This window comes from Panicum virgatum, chromosome 8N, assembly GCF_016808335.1.
Source record: "Panicum virgatum strain AP13 chromosome 8N, P.virgatum_v5, whole genome shotgun sequence".
Taxonomy (NCBI): Eukaryota; Viridiplantae; Streptophyta; class Magnoliopsida; order Poales; family Poaceae; genus Panicum; species Panicum virgatum.
The window spans coordinates 23,142,057-23,157,081 of record NC_053152.1 but is presented as its reverse complement, the minus strand read 5'-3'; positions in this window follow the sequence as shown (position 1 = coordinate 23,157,081).

Here is a 15,025-nt window from a genome sequence, read left to right as displayed (position 1 = left end):
GTAGGGCCACCTCAATTTCCAACAATCACTAAAATAAAACTTATGTTGCAATTAAACTAGTAACGTAAAATAATACTAATGTCATATGAGGTATTACATAATTACTAGGCAAACTATTTTATACTCTTGCCTTGCGTTAGTACATTTGTTCCCTCCAGTAACCAGCATACGCATGCTTGCACCCGCGACAAATATCATCTCGTCTCTTTCCATAGAAGCCTCTTGAGTCACCGTTCCACGCCATAACTCACAGTCAACCGATGGCAGCACCTACTCGCTATTACTCACGCCTCGACGGCAATGTACCACGCCATATTTCCCAGACAATCATGGCAGTGCCTACCTCCTTCGCCATAACTTCATCATTCCCTGGAAGCCACAGAGTACCCACACCATTGACCTTGAAATGACCCATCATGGCAGCACTCACTCCATTTCCTGGAAGCCGACGCCCCCCCCTCTGCTATCCTCACCCGCTCGCTCTCGCTCGCGCATGCGCGACACACCGGCCCCACGACGGGACTACGCACTGCCGCCGACACCACGCCGTGCCACCCACCCCCGCGTCCCTACCTCGCCCACGCCGCCGCCGCGTCCTCGCCAGCTTTGCCGCCTAGATGCTCGCGCCTTCAGCGCTGCCACTGTTTGCGTTGACGACGAGCTGCCGTAGCCCACGCCGTCTCCCATCCCTGCCCGACGCCGCTGCTGATCTCCTCTCCTATAAAAGGAGCGGTTGCATCCATGTGAGGATGTTTAGCTGAAGCCTGGGTCTAGGATCGATTACATATACCAGTACTTGAGTGATTGAGTCTGCTCATGCATGCATCTGAGTAGTCATGCATATCCAGAGCTGAGAATAGGATATGAAGGGATCTGGCTGAGACCAGGGTAGTTGGGTGTGCTGGAGCCGGCGCTACCGTGGTGGTAGACTGGCAAGTGAGTGCTACCGTGGTGGTAGGCTCGAGTTGACATGTTGAGGGTTGGTTGCCGCCCTGGTGAACTATAAGGACCGAGTTGTTTTGACATCTCACCTAGCTTACTTTAGTACGACCACAGGTTTCGGTATGGGCTGGACTTAGCCTAATCCCTCTGGTTAGCCTGACGGTCGCGGGGATGGTTTACGGGTATAGACCACTAGGGTCAGGGCCCGAGGGTTTGTGCGGCTGGGCTGGGGCGTGACCACGGCTAGGTGTCGGCTATGTCGGATGTCCGTTCGGGCAGCCGAGTGTGTGGGTACAGTGTACGACCTCTGCAGAGTGTATAATCCATTCGAATGGTCCATGTCCAAGGTATGGACAGGCTACGGTGTGGTCCTGACAACTAGTGAGCTACCTACTGTGGGTTGTGTCGCGAAGGGTTGCATACCATTAGTTGCATTATTAGTAGAATGTGCTTATTATGTGTCGTGTATGTCAGTCCCCTCCCGTAGGGTGAGGTGGAACTTGCTGAGTACTTTTGTACTCAACCCTTGTTGATTTTTCTCCAGAGGATCCTGACTTTGTGCAAGAAGACTACGAGTAAATCGTGTCCGCACCCAAGCTGATCGAGTGGAGCCGTGATGGATGAAGAGCTAGTCCTCCATGCCGTCATGCTAGTCGTTATCCTATGGTTGTTCTGTGTAGCTCTGTGTTGTCGCTTTATCCCTCGTGTACATGTTGAATAAAGCTCTGTATGACTCTGGACTCCACTTGATGTAACATGTATTATGCCGGAGACTTTATTCAGTAATTAATACATGGTTTAGCCTTGATCTTTGGGTCGGGGCACTTCAGGTGGTATCAGAGCCATGCTTGGCTGTAGGACACGAACCTGTAGTGAACGATGACCGTAGGAGCCCTAGGATGGTCAATCCTTGAAACCCTATTACTCCTTAAAACTTTATCCTTATTATGCTAACCCTACCTTTGTAAGTCAGATGGCGGATGACTGGACCACCACCTACTGCATCAACGAAGATGGATTTCCTAGGGTGCTTTATGCTGCCACGGTGCGACTTGGTGTTCCGGAACGACCAGAGTACGTGGGTCGCGAGTTCATGGAGCATGGCACTGAAAGCTGTGAGGTCACTATCCATATTGGCGCCAGTGATAAGTACTTGGAGATGCAACCCTGGAGCGTCACCGCCACTGGAGCCCGTATGCCTAACACCATTCAACTTGCAGCTCGCAAGGCGTTGCGGTACCTGTGCCAGATGTTTGAATGGCACTTGGGTTCCACTCCCATGAAGCACTTTCCACCGCTGGATCGTAGCCGTCCTGCTTGGGTGGCGAGGATCCGCAACCTGGAGAGCCACGCAGGGACAGAGAAGAACCCCACAGTTGTCGCTATGTCTGGCTATTTGCTTAGCCTCGATGATTTGTGCGACCAACTACATCAGCGTGTGAGAGATTTAATCTAGCGTGCCGAGGGAGCGGAGTCCCATTGGCGTAGGACTAAACTGGCCGTAGCCCTGGCAGAAGCCCGAGCAGCCGAAGCTGAAAGCCGCCTTGCCGTGGCCGAAGAGAACCTTAGGGAGCAGGCAGATCACCACAGTCAGCTCCTTAGGGGTGTCTACCTAATGGACCGTGCCAAGTGCAAGGAACGCCATCCCAGGACTGCTGCGGAGCCGCCAATCCTAGAGGGAATTCCGCTATGTTCCTCGTCCCAACCACGCAGGAGGATTTGTGAATCCATGCAGCCCACGCCTCCCGCGTCTCCCCGAGATCCCGGAAACAGTGACCCCGAAGACCGTGTTGTAGGGTTTAGTAGTCGAGTCATCCCAGCCGACCCTTAAAAGTCGAGCCGCATTATTATAATCCATCGTGTCATGTATCCCTGCTTGTTTGAATGAATGATTGTGTGGTGCTTGAATGATTCGTTTGTGTTGTATGCTATTATATATATACAAATCTACCCTAGTAATAAATTAGGAGAGTCACCTAATCTTACCTTATCCCTCCTTGACCGCAGATGTCCCGTCGTTCGAGCCGAGTCCAGGGACTCCATGCTCAGGAAGACGGTGACGAGGTCAACCCGAGAAACCAGGCCCCTCTGAATGTAGCCCCAGAAGCACCAGAAAATGGACACCTACCGCTGCTACCTCCCCGTGCCCCAACACCCATTGATCTGGCAGCCATACTACAGCAACAAAATCAACTCCTTCAAGTTCTTGTGACCACTCTCACCGCTTAAGCTCAAGGCAATCTTGGCAACAGTAGACCTGCAATGCATCATAATGGCAATGGCAGCAGAATTGCAGATTTCAATCGCTTGCAGCCACCTAAGTTTGGAGGATTTGATAACCCTATTGAGGCAGATGATTGGCCGCGAGAGATTGAAATGAAGCTCCAAGTGGTCCATGCAGATGACAGAGACAAAGTTTTGCTCGCAGTACAACAGTTAAGGAGACCAGCCCTTGCTTGGTGGCAGAGTTACCGGGAATTAAATGAAAACGCCAACGAGATGGTATGGGCTGACTTTGTCAAGATCTTCAAAGAACATCACATTCCCAGCAGTGTTATGAAGCTCAAGAGGGATGAGTTCAGAAAGCTTAATCAAGATGGTATGACTGTGACAGAGTATCTTCATAAGTTCACAGAGTTGTCTCGTTATGCACCAGAGGATATCAATGATGACGAGAAGATGCAAGAAGCTTTTCTTGGTGGGCTTAACCCTGAAATCAGAACCTTGGTTGAAGTCACCACCCACAGTGATTTTAATGCTATGGTCAACAGGGCTATCACCACTAAGAGAAACAGGAAGGCAGAACTCAGTGAGCGTAAACGATGGTTTGAAAGCAAGAAACCCTAGCAGTTGGAGAAGTTTCAGTGGACCCAGTATCTGGCTCACTCAGGCCCGAGGAGCTAGGGTGCCTTTTCATTCAAAGCGCACCTCGGTTCTTTCCAGAAGCCAGCCCAATCAGCTCCTGTTATGAAGACCCAGAATACCTTACGCACCCAACCGTCGGGTGGAAGTCAAGTGACCACTGTGAAGACATGTTTCCACTGCCGCGAAGCCGGACACTACAAGGCCAACTGCCCGTATCTCAATCAGTCCGCCCCTTCTATTTTCTCCAACTCTATCCAAGGACCAAAGCAGCCGACTGGAGCCAACCATGCAAGGCAAAAGTCCTTCGGCAAGGCAAAAGTGAACCATGTGAATGCTGAAAAATCAGAGGATGCACCCGGAGTGACTTTTGGTGAGTTTCTGGTCCAATCCGCTCTAGCCTCGGTGCTTTTTGATTCTGAAGCATTGCATTCCTTTATATCCTCCCACTTTGTGGAAAAGCATGATATACCTACTATAGCCCTTAATAGGCCACTAATGACCCGTTCCCCTGGAGGTCATATACCCTGCCACTTAGGTGTCTTAGATATCCCTATAAACCTAAGTGGGGTAGTATTCGTTGCCAACCTAGTAGTCCTTACTTCCAAAGGGATAGATGTCATCCTCGGTATGGACTGGCTCACCAAGCACTGCGGAAACATAGCCTGTGCTGAGAGAGCAGTGACAGTCACCAACCACCAAGGGATTACAAACACATGCCTAATCCAGCCTAGCCTGTCAGACTCCATGGTGAACCACATCCAAGTAGAATCCCCAGAAGATGTGCCAGTAGTTCGGGAGTTCGCAGATGTGTTTCCAGATAAATTACCCGGTATGCCTCCAGAAAGAGATGTAGAGTTCACTATTGACTTAGTCCCTGGAACCAAGCCTATAGCAAAGAATGCCTATCGGTTAGCAGCCCCAGAGCTTGCCGAGTTGAAGAAGCAGCTTGTAGAGCTTCAACAAAAGGGATTTATTGGACCTGCTGCTTCTCCGTGGGGAGCCCCAGTGCTCTTTGTGAAGAAGAAAGATGGAAGCATGAGACTTTGTGTGGACTACCGTGATCTGAATACAGTCACCATCAAGAACAAGTACCCTCTGCCTCGGATTGATGACCTATTTGATCAGCTGAAGGGAGCTAAGTTTTTCTCCAAGATAGATCTGAGGTCAGGTTATCATCAGCTCAGAGTGCGACAAGAGGACATCTCTAAGACAGCCTTCAGGATCCGTTATGGCCAGTATGAGTTCACAGTGATGCTTTTTGGTATGACTAATGCCCCTGCCTTTTTCATGACCCTCATGAATAACGTGTTTATGGAGGAGTTAGATCGGTTTGTCATGGTATTCATAGATGACATACTGGTCTACTCTAAGATTGCTGAGGAGCATGGACAACATCTCAGAGTTGTGCTGGGAAAGCTTAGAAAACACCAGTTGTATGCCAAGTTTAGTAAGTGTGAATTCTGGTTGCAGAGAGTCAGTTTTCTGGGTCATGACTTAACAGCTGAAGGTGTTGAAGTGGACCCAGAAAAGGTCAAGGCAGTATCAGAATGGAAGCAACCAACCTCAGCCTCGGAGATCAGGAATTTCTTGGGATTAGCCGTCTATTACCGGAGATTCATAGAAGGTTTCTCTAAGATAGCCCGGCCTATGACCGAGTTGCTCAGGAAGGACACGAAGTTCGTCTGGTCTGAAGCTTGCGAGAGAGGTTTTCAAGAGTTGAAGAGGTGACTAACTTCTGCCCCGGTGCTAGTCTTGCCAGATAACCAGAAGAGCTTTGTTGTTTATTGCGACGCATCCCGACATGGATTGGGTTGTGTGCTTATGCAAGAAGGAAGAGTTGTAGCTTATGCCTCAAGGCAGTTGAGAACACATGAGCAGAACTACCCCACCCATGACTTGGAATAGCCGCAGTGGTGCATTCCATCAAGATTTGGAGACATTATCTGATCGGGAACAAGTGTGAAATCTACACGGATCACAAGAGCCTGAAGTACATTTTCACCTAGTCAGACCTCAACCTTAGACAGAGAAGATGGTTGGAGTTGATCAAAGACTATGATTTGGAATTCATTACCACCCTGGAGAGGCTAATGTGGTGGCTGATGCGCTCAGTCGTAAAGCATATTGCCATCACTTAGTCACACAAGCCCCAGAGCTGAGTGAAGAAATGAGGAAGCTGAACCTAAGGGTTGTACGCCACTCTTGCAACTATAACCTTAGTGTCCATCCCGTCCTTGATGACCAGATAAAGGAAGCTCAGATGGAGGATAAAAGATTGGTATGGATTAATAGTCGCAATAGTGAAGGCAATGCCCAGATTTCAGAGTAGATAAAGATGGTGTCTTGTGGTTCAAGAAGAGATTATGTGTGCCTAAGCAAGGTCATTTCCGCAGGACCATCTTGGATGAAGCCCATAACTCAGCCTATTCCATTCACCCCAGCACTACGAAAATGTACCTGGACCTTAAGGAGAAGTATTGGTGGAATGGTATGAAGGGGGATATCGCTCGATTCATCGCTCATTGTGATGTGTGAAAAAATGTCAAGGCAGAGCATCAGAAGCCCAGTGGATTACTCCAGCCGTTGCCGATCCCAGTATGCAAGTGGAATGAAGTTAGTATGGATTTTATCACCGGTCTACCAAGAACCCAGAGCGGTCATGACTCAGTTTGGGTGATTGTTGACCGACTCACTAAAGTGGGACACTTCATCCCAGTGCGTACCACTTATGGAGGTGATAAATTAGCCAAGTTATATATTGAGCGTATTGTGAAGTTGCATGGAGCACCTAAGAGGATTGTGTCAGATAGAGGCACCCAGTTCACTTCGAGATTCTGGAGCAGGTTACATGAAGCACTTGGTACAAAGTTGGACTTCAGTTCAGCCTATCATCCTCAGACTGATGGCCAGACTGAAAGAGTTAATCAGATCCTTGAAGACATGCTAAGAGCCTGTGCTCTTACTTATGGTGAAAATTGGGAAGACAGTTTGCCATATGCAGAGTTCTCTTACAACAATAGCTACCAGTCAAGCTTAAAGATGTCGCTGTTTGAAGCCCTCTACGGGAGGAAGTGTCGCACACCTCTCATGTGGACCGAAGTCAGTGACCGCATTATTGAGGACCCAGATTTTATTAAAGAAGCAGAAGACAAGATAGCAGAAATCAGAGAGAATCTAAAGGCAGCTCAATCCCGCCAGTAAAGTTATGCCGATAAAAGAAGACGTACTCTCAGCTTCGAAGTTGGAGACTATGTGTACCTTAAAGTTTCCCCAATTCGCGGCACACGCAGATTCCAGGTACGAGGGAAGTTGGCTCCACGTTACATTGGACCTTCCCCAATTATCAATAAAGTGGGAGCAGTAGCCTATAAGCTTCAGTTGCTAGCAGAGATGTCAGATGTGCACGATGTATTCTATGTGTCCCAACTCAGAAAGTGTTTACGAGTACCAGAAGAACAAGTGGCCCCAGAGATAATCGACCTGCAGGATGATCTCAGATATCAAGAGGTACTAGTAAAAATTCTGGACACTGTGATGCGAAGAACCCGCAACTCAGAAGTCAGGATTTGCCGAGTTCAGTGGAGCAGGCATTCGGAAGCAGAAGCAACTTGGGAGAGAGAAGACGTGCTCCGAACCGAGTTCCCTAGTCTCTTTAGTAGTGAAGCTGAATCTCGGGGACGAGATTCAACCTAAGTGGGGTAGGTTTGTAACATCCTAGTTTTCATCACTATTGAGGGGGAGTGTTGAAATATACAATGCAAACTTCTAGAAGGTTCTATAAAAATAAGGACAAACCATGGCATAATTTTGTTCACCATGACAAGGTTCTAGAATGCTCCACAAGAATCATAAGAAGACATGAAGCTTGGATATTTTCTTGTCATGGTAAAATTTAGAATTTTCTAGAAATAGATATTTGTAGGGAACTTCCCAGAGTGTGACATGTGTTACTCATCCAAGAGGGTATGGGTGCCTATATAAGGAGGGTGCCACCCCTTGCCATGCCATACTACTCCACTCCATCCCACACACATCCAAGGGCATGGTAGAAGTGAGCATAGGTAGAGTGGGCTAGGTTAGCCACCACAAGGTGTGTGTTCCTTTGTAACTTTGTTGCTCCAATAAGGTAAGTGTCTTTATAAGTGTTAGTCTCCCGGTTAAGTTTAGTACTTAGTGTATAAGTTGTGATCCATCGAAGGTTGGCTCTGTCACCCGAGATCACAAAAGGATCTGGGCTTCATCGAAGGTTGGCTCTGCCACCCGGAAGCTAGCTTCATCTGTTGGTAGGCTCTGCCTCCCGGAAGCAAAAGGCGGCTCTGCCGTCAAAAGGACCCGGTACACTAAGTAACTAGAAGCTGACTGACTCTGAAGTGAGTTGGTGTAGATCCTCAACTTAGTAGGGCCACCTCAATTTCCAACAATCACTAAAATAAAACTTTTGTTGCAATTAAACTAGTAACGTAAAATAATATTAACGTCATATGAGGTATTACATAATTACTAGGCAAACTATTTTATACTCTTGCCTTGCGTTAGTACATTCGTTCCCTCCAGTAACCAGCATACGCATGCTTGCACCTGCGACAAATACCATCTCGTCTCTTTCCATAGAAGCCTCTTGAGTCACCGTTCCACGCCATAACTCACAATCAACCGATGGCAGCACCTACTTGCTATTACTCACGCCTCGACGGCAACGTACCACGCCATAATTCCCCGACAATCATGGTAGCGCCTACCTCCTTCACCATAACTTCATCATTCACTGGAAGCCGCAGAGTACCCACACCATTGACCTTGAAATGACCCATCATGGCAGCACTCACTCCATTTCCTGGAAGCCGACGCCCCCCCTCTGCCGTCCTCACCCGCTCGCTCTCGCTCGCGCACGGGCGACACGCCGGCCACACGATGGGACCGCGCACTGCCACCGACACCACACCGTGCCGCCCATCCCCGCGTCCCCACCTCGCCCACGCCGCTGCAGCGTCCTCGCCGGCTTTGCTGCCTCGACGCTCGCAGCTTCAGTGCTGCCACTGTTCGCGTTGACGACGAGCTGCCGCAGCCCATGCCGTCGCCCGTCCCTGCGCGACACCGCTGTTGCTCTCCTCGCCTATAAAAGGAGCGAGGCCGTGACGAGCCCCGTCACCAGCCCAAGCACACCGAGCCGCTTCGCTCCGCTAGCTGAACCACTCCTCACGAGCCCAACTCACTCACAAGATGAAGCTCCAACAGTTGACCCTCTTCCTCGAGCTGTTCCGCGCCAAGGTGAGATGGCAGTCAGCTCCCCGACCATTAACTCCACAACACTAATAAAGGCACAAAATACCCACCAGGCCGAGAGCACTTAATCCAAATCATTCTATTATCGGAATTAAATACCGACCAATACTGTAAACTCAATATCTCCTTCATATCAACTCCTTTTCACGTAACCCTTTTTCCTAAACTCTCCTCAAATCATATACTATCTATTCCTCCCATTTTCATCTCCATTTGAGCTTATTCTATTGCTTGCTTGTGTTTGTTTGCCGGTTGTCCTGTTTTCACCCATAGATCACGGAGTGACCGAGGAGGAGCCTGCCAAGGAGTACGAAGGCCAGTACCGCGAGCCGGAGCTGGAAGACCCATACCGCGAGTTGGAAGCCGCCGCCGCCGACGCGTACGTAAGCGAAGGCAAGTTTCATCGACCCCTACGAGAGCGGTTGCATCCATGTGAGGACGTTTAGCTGAAGCCTGGGTCTAGGATCGATTACATATACCAGTACTTGAGTGATTGAGTGTGCTCATGCATGCATCTGAGTAGTCATGCATATCCAGAGCTGAGAATAGGATATGAAGGGATCTGGCTGAGACTAGGGCAGCTGGGTGTGCTGGAGCCGGCGCTACCGTGGTGGTAGACTGGCAAGTGAGTAATACCGTGGTGGTAGGCTCGAGTTGACATGTTGAGGGATGGTTGCCGCCCTGGTGAACCATAAGGACCAAGTTGTCTTGACAGCTCACCTAGCTTACTTTAGTACGACCACATGTTCCGGTATGGGCCGGACTTAGCCTAATCCCACTGGTTAGCCTGACGGTTGCGGGGATGGTTTACAGGTATAGACCATTGGGGTCAGGGCCCGAGGGTTTGTGCGGCCGGGCTGGGGCGTGACCACGGCTGGGTGTCGGCTATATCGGTTGTCCGTTCGGGCAGTCGAGCGTGTGGGTACAGTGTACGACCTCTGCAGAGTGTATAATCCATTCGAATGGTCCGTGTCCACGGTATGGACAGGCTACGGTGTGGTCCTGACAACTAGTGAGCTACCTACTGTGGGTTGTGTCGGGAAGGGTTGCATACCATTAGTTGCATTATTAGTAGAATGTGCTTATTATGTGTCGTGCATGTCAGTCCCCTCCCGTAGGGTGAGGTGGAACTTGCTGAGTACTTTTGTGCTCAACCCTTGTTGATTTTTCTCCAGAGGATCCTGACTTTGTGCCAGAAGACTACGAGTAGATCGTGTCCGCACCCAAGCTGATCGAGTGGAGCCGTGATGGATGAAGAGCTAGTCCTCCATGCCGTCATGCTAGTCGTTATCCTATGGTTGTTCTCTGTAGCTCTGCATTGTCGCTTTATCCCTCGTGTACATGTTGAATAAAGCTCTGTATGACTCTAGACTCCACTTGATGTAACATGTATTATGCCGGAGACTTTATTCGGTAATTAATACTTGGTTTAGCATTGATCTTTGGGTCGGGGCGCTTCAGCGGGTCCATGGCCACCGCCGCCATGCCACTCGCCCCGGGGCGCCGTGCCTCCAGTGGCTCGGATGGCCGGAGGGGCCGTGGTCGCTATCGCTTGTTGACGCTTCTTAAAGCGCCAATTTACGTACCGCAAGCGCACGGATCGTGTAGCTTTTCCCTTAGAGTATTCCCCCAAGGGTTGTCAATCCACGGAACAAGTGTATTACTATGCTTAACTAAGCACTAATGATGTTGGTAAAAGATCTATATTGAGTGTTTGAGTGTGAAATAGATCTAATTTAACCAATCTAATCTAATCTAGACTAGTGAGCAATGATAGATGTGTGCACAAGATATGAAGAGCATTTGTCCATAGGGTCTAGGATCACTAGAGATGTAATCGCCAAGCAACGAAGAACGGATCTAATCTACCAAAGGTGTGTTCCAAGATCAAAACCTTTCCCTCCCGCATACTGTCACTACACGAGGATAATCGGTAACAACTCAACAAGAACCCGATAGTTGATGTAATCTAAGTAAACCATGCAAGAGCAAAGCAAACCCAAAGCCAAGTCGCGAACTATTAGGCATCAAAGCATCATCAACAAGAATCGTGATAGATCAATCTCATAAAGGATTCGGCAATTACAACTCAAGATCTCCTTATAACCCCATGAACAAATGAGGACTTTACCCCATGAAGCTAAGCGAAGCATAGTCGATCATGGTGACGAAATCTCCGGCAAGGGACGGATCCCTTGCTGTCCTCCAACTTGCAGCGGCGCCGAGGGACGATGAGGCCTCCGGTGTCGCCTTTCTCTTGTGTCTAACTCGAATGTATCTCTAGATGCTCTTCTCTGCGATCTCTCTGCGATCTCCGCCCTCCTGCGATCCTCCCCTTTGATGGCAGTTTTAGGGTATTTATAGGCAGATATAGTTGGCGGTTTTGGTAAAACACAGATTAGGGTTGACGCATACTTCGTGCTGAAGAAAACTGAGACCAATTGGGCCCCGAAATGGGCTAGGCCGGCCGGCCTAGGCCCTTTCTGGCCCCTTTCGGTCCCAACTTTTGCATGTGGCCTCTTCCTTTTATTCCTCATGTTAGCCCAGTTGTAACCATGCGTCAAAACATCTCCAAAAATGTCCAATTTCCTGTCAAAATGCAACATGCTCCAAAATCCAGGACAAAATCAAAAACGATCAAGTTCGGGTGCCAAGTGGCGGGTTAATACATGAATCATCCCGAAGAATTTACCAAAACAACTCCTAATCATATAGTAAAATGGGTACATAAGGAGCGCCAACATTCCCCCCATGCTTAGCTTTTGCTCGTCCTCGGGCAAATCAAATCATCAAATCCTTCCAAGGGTTGCTCAAGAGTTCTCGAACTGCAAAATTTACTTATGCAAACAAGTCTAACAATATTTCTTCAAACAAAGGTCAGAGGAGCAGCGAGGATAATCATATCATGGGCGTTTAAAAACTCGTCCAATATTACTCCACGACTCTTACCTTTAGACGGCAACTCGAATATTGACAACACTTGCTTTTCATGCCATCCTTGGAGGGTTTTCTCTCTTTTTACTTTTTTTATTAAGAAACAAAATACCCTGCAACAAAGGTTAGACCAAAAATTCTTGCATAAGTCCTTTCATGTCTCTCGATATAAGTGGCTATCCTATTATTATTTGCAAACTCTCATCTCCCAAAAGTCTCTCAAGTATAAAGTGGGGCTATCGGTGAGGCTTAGCAAAGTATATACATATATTGTCAAATTAAGAAAACCTTCTAATGATCGCTTACCTTCCAAGCCAATGATCATGAGAGTTTCTCCATAATGTAAAGGGTTCAAGGGTAAGAAGATTTAGAATGGTGGACATGTGCAAAGGCATACAAAAAGATTGACTTCAAGGCACAAGCATCGTCCTCGTTGTCGGATTGCACATGGCTGGAATTGAGGATATTGTTCTCAAACAACAAGGTGATATCTCTTTGCACTTCTCTAACCATAGAATCCCTTCATTCATTTTTTTCTTCTCTTCTCATACATTTTTTTTCTTTTTTTCTTTCTTATTTTTCTCTCCCGAATTTTCTCTCTCTGTTCCGAACCTTTTCATAGGACACTTTCTATAAAACATAGATAGGCAAATCTCCAAAGTGTCTCCCTGAATTTTTGGGGGCCGAACCAAGACCAGAGAGGCCTAGGCCGGCCGGCTCAGGAGGTGTAGGCCGGCCGGCCTGGGGCTTTCCCAGGTCGGATTCGGTCCATCTTTCTAATACTCCTTCCTTTCTTTATCCCAAAATTATGTTTTATACAAATCATGCGCAGAAACAGAACGTATCCTCATAATTGGGTTGTGGTCAAGGAAGACGATAATAAACAAGATAATCTCGGGTTCGGGTTTTGGAATCCGGTAGATCTCATGAGTTGTTCCAATGAGGAATTCTCATTACCGAATATTGACGTGGCTAGCAATTCAGAGATGAAAAATACAGACATGATCATTGCTCGAAATTAAAACTCCCAAGAGAAAGAAATCCTAACTCAACTCAATGTACATCCAATACATATGGTGGAACGAATATAGCTTTTGGATGATAGGATTTTTACTCTCAACTTGCCAAGAACTTGATCAACCTTATGTTTGTAGGGGTTTTATTATTTTTATGAAATTAAAGTCCTCCAAATCATGCCTTACTCGCAAGCGTAATCAAAACCAAGCGCTAGATCAAAGCTCAAGTGTGGGTATTAACATGGACGAATAATTTACTAAGCTCCACAAATACGAAATAATTTTCATGACAACGCTCGTGAACAATTGCTTTAAAGAAAATAAAGTAAAACTGAATGCATAAATAAAATGCACGATCCAACAAAAACAAAGACTCTTTTTATTTTGTTTTCATGACTCAACACTAATTTAAGACTCACTCTCACACAAGCGAAAAATAAAGCACACAACGCTAGACTATGACTCTCACACATGCGGAATTAAAGACACGCACACGACGAACTTTCGAGTAAACAAAGACCAAAATTCAATCTACGAGTCGTCACACCTTCCCCCATGCTTAGATTATGCGGCGTCCTCGTCGCAATGATATAAAAGATGGGTGTGATGCTCGTCGGTGTTCTCAACGGCACCTCGAGCAATTGCATCTTGGACGCCCTCCTCCTCCTTGCTTTTGTAGATTTCCGACCATCCCAAATAACTTCCTTATGTTGCAGAGAAGGAAGTTGTAATGTCTTTCGGCCAAGTTCTCGATGTCATCCATCCTTCGATCCATTGCCACGATTCAATCGTGGCACCTATCAATGGTGGCATGGAGGTCCGCGATTTCATTGCGGCACTTGAAACAGCACCCGGAGTGATGCCCGCTGCGGTTGGGGCTGTCGTCCTCGGGCTCGTCGTCGTCCTTCTTCTTCTTGCCGCTATCACCTCCGGAGGGGTCGTCTTCTTCCCTTCTCTCCTCTTCGTCGGGCCACCCCGGCCAATCATCATCGTAGTCACGACCGGTGGCACCCCATGAACCGGGGCTCATGATGCTCTCCCAATCGCTGTCTCCAGCATAGTCCTTCGGCTCTGGGGTGTGCTCGATGTAGTTCTTTCTTTTAACTTCGAGGAGGCGCAAGGAACGCCTAGGCGCAGGTGGCTTTTTGTCTTGTCGCTTCTCGCCTTCGTCTTCGTCGCTACTGATGACGATGACAACCCTTTGGGCTTAAGCTAGCTTCTCATTGCACCATTGAAGGCCCTTCCCTCCGACGCTCATCCGTGCTTGTGTATTGAATTTCTTCGGAGGGGCCTTCGCTTCACATCGCTTTGCTTCAACAAGGAGGGGCGTCGCACCGGTTGCCAAGATAGGGCTAGGTGTCTTTGGCGTGGGGGTGTTGGGCGTCAAGCCCCTCTCATTGATCTCCATTGCTTCAATCATAGCTCTTGCGCTCGCTGGACCGGCCATTGTCGATGTCTCTCACGAGGTGGTGGTGTAGATTGAAAAGTATGAGAGAATAGATCTACCCCGCGCCTCTATTTATATCCCGAAAAGACTTGGACGAGAAGTCCAAAATCTCTTCGGTTTTGGCATATGAAATCTATAAGGCACAGGTTTGAAATTTCCTTATCTCGCACCTACCAAAAATCGAGACCGATTCGCACACGAGAAGGCTTAGGCCGGCCGGCCTAGGGGTGTTGGGCCGGCCGGCCCATGGGGTTTTTCAGCCCCCTGGACTCCAACTTTTTCCGAGGTGCTCACCAATAAATTAGAAGCCTATGTTTTACTCAAAGTTCGTCCAGAATAGAAATAAAACTATGAAAATAAAATCTAAAAGAGAATATTTACAAACTTACCTTGCTTAACGTCGTTAGGCTTGACGTTCGGGTTCCACATCCATGGTGTATATGTCGATGTAATGAAGGGGCACGACATCGGGCTCCAAGAATACCTTTAGTCGTTGTCCGTTCACCACATATTGGTCGCCTTTCGCATCCATGATTGT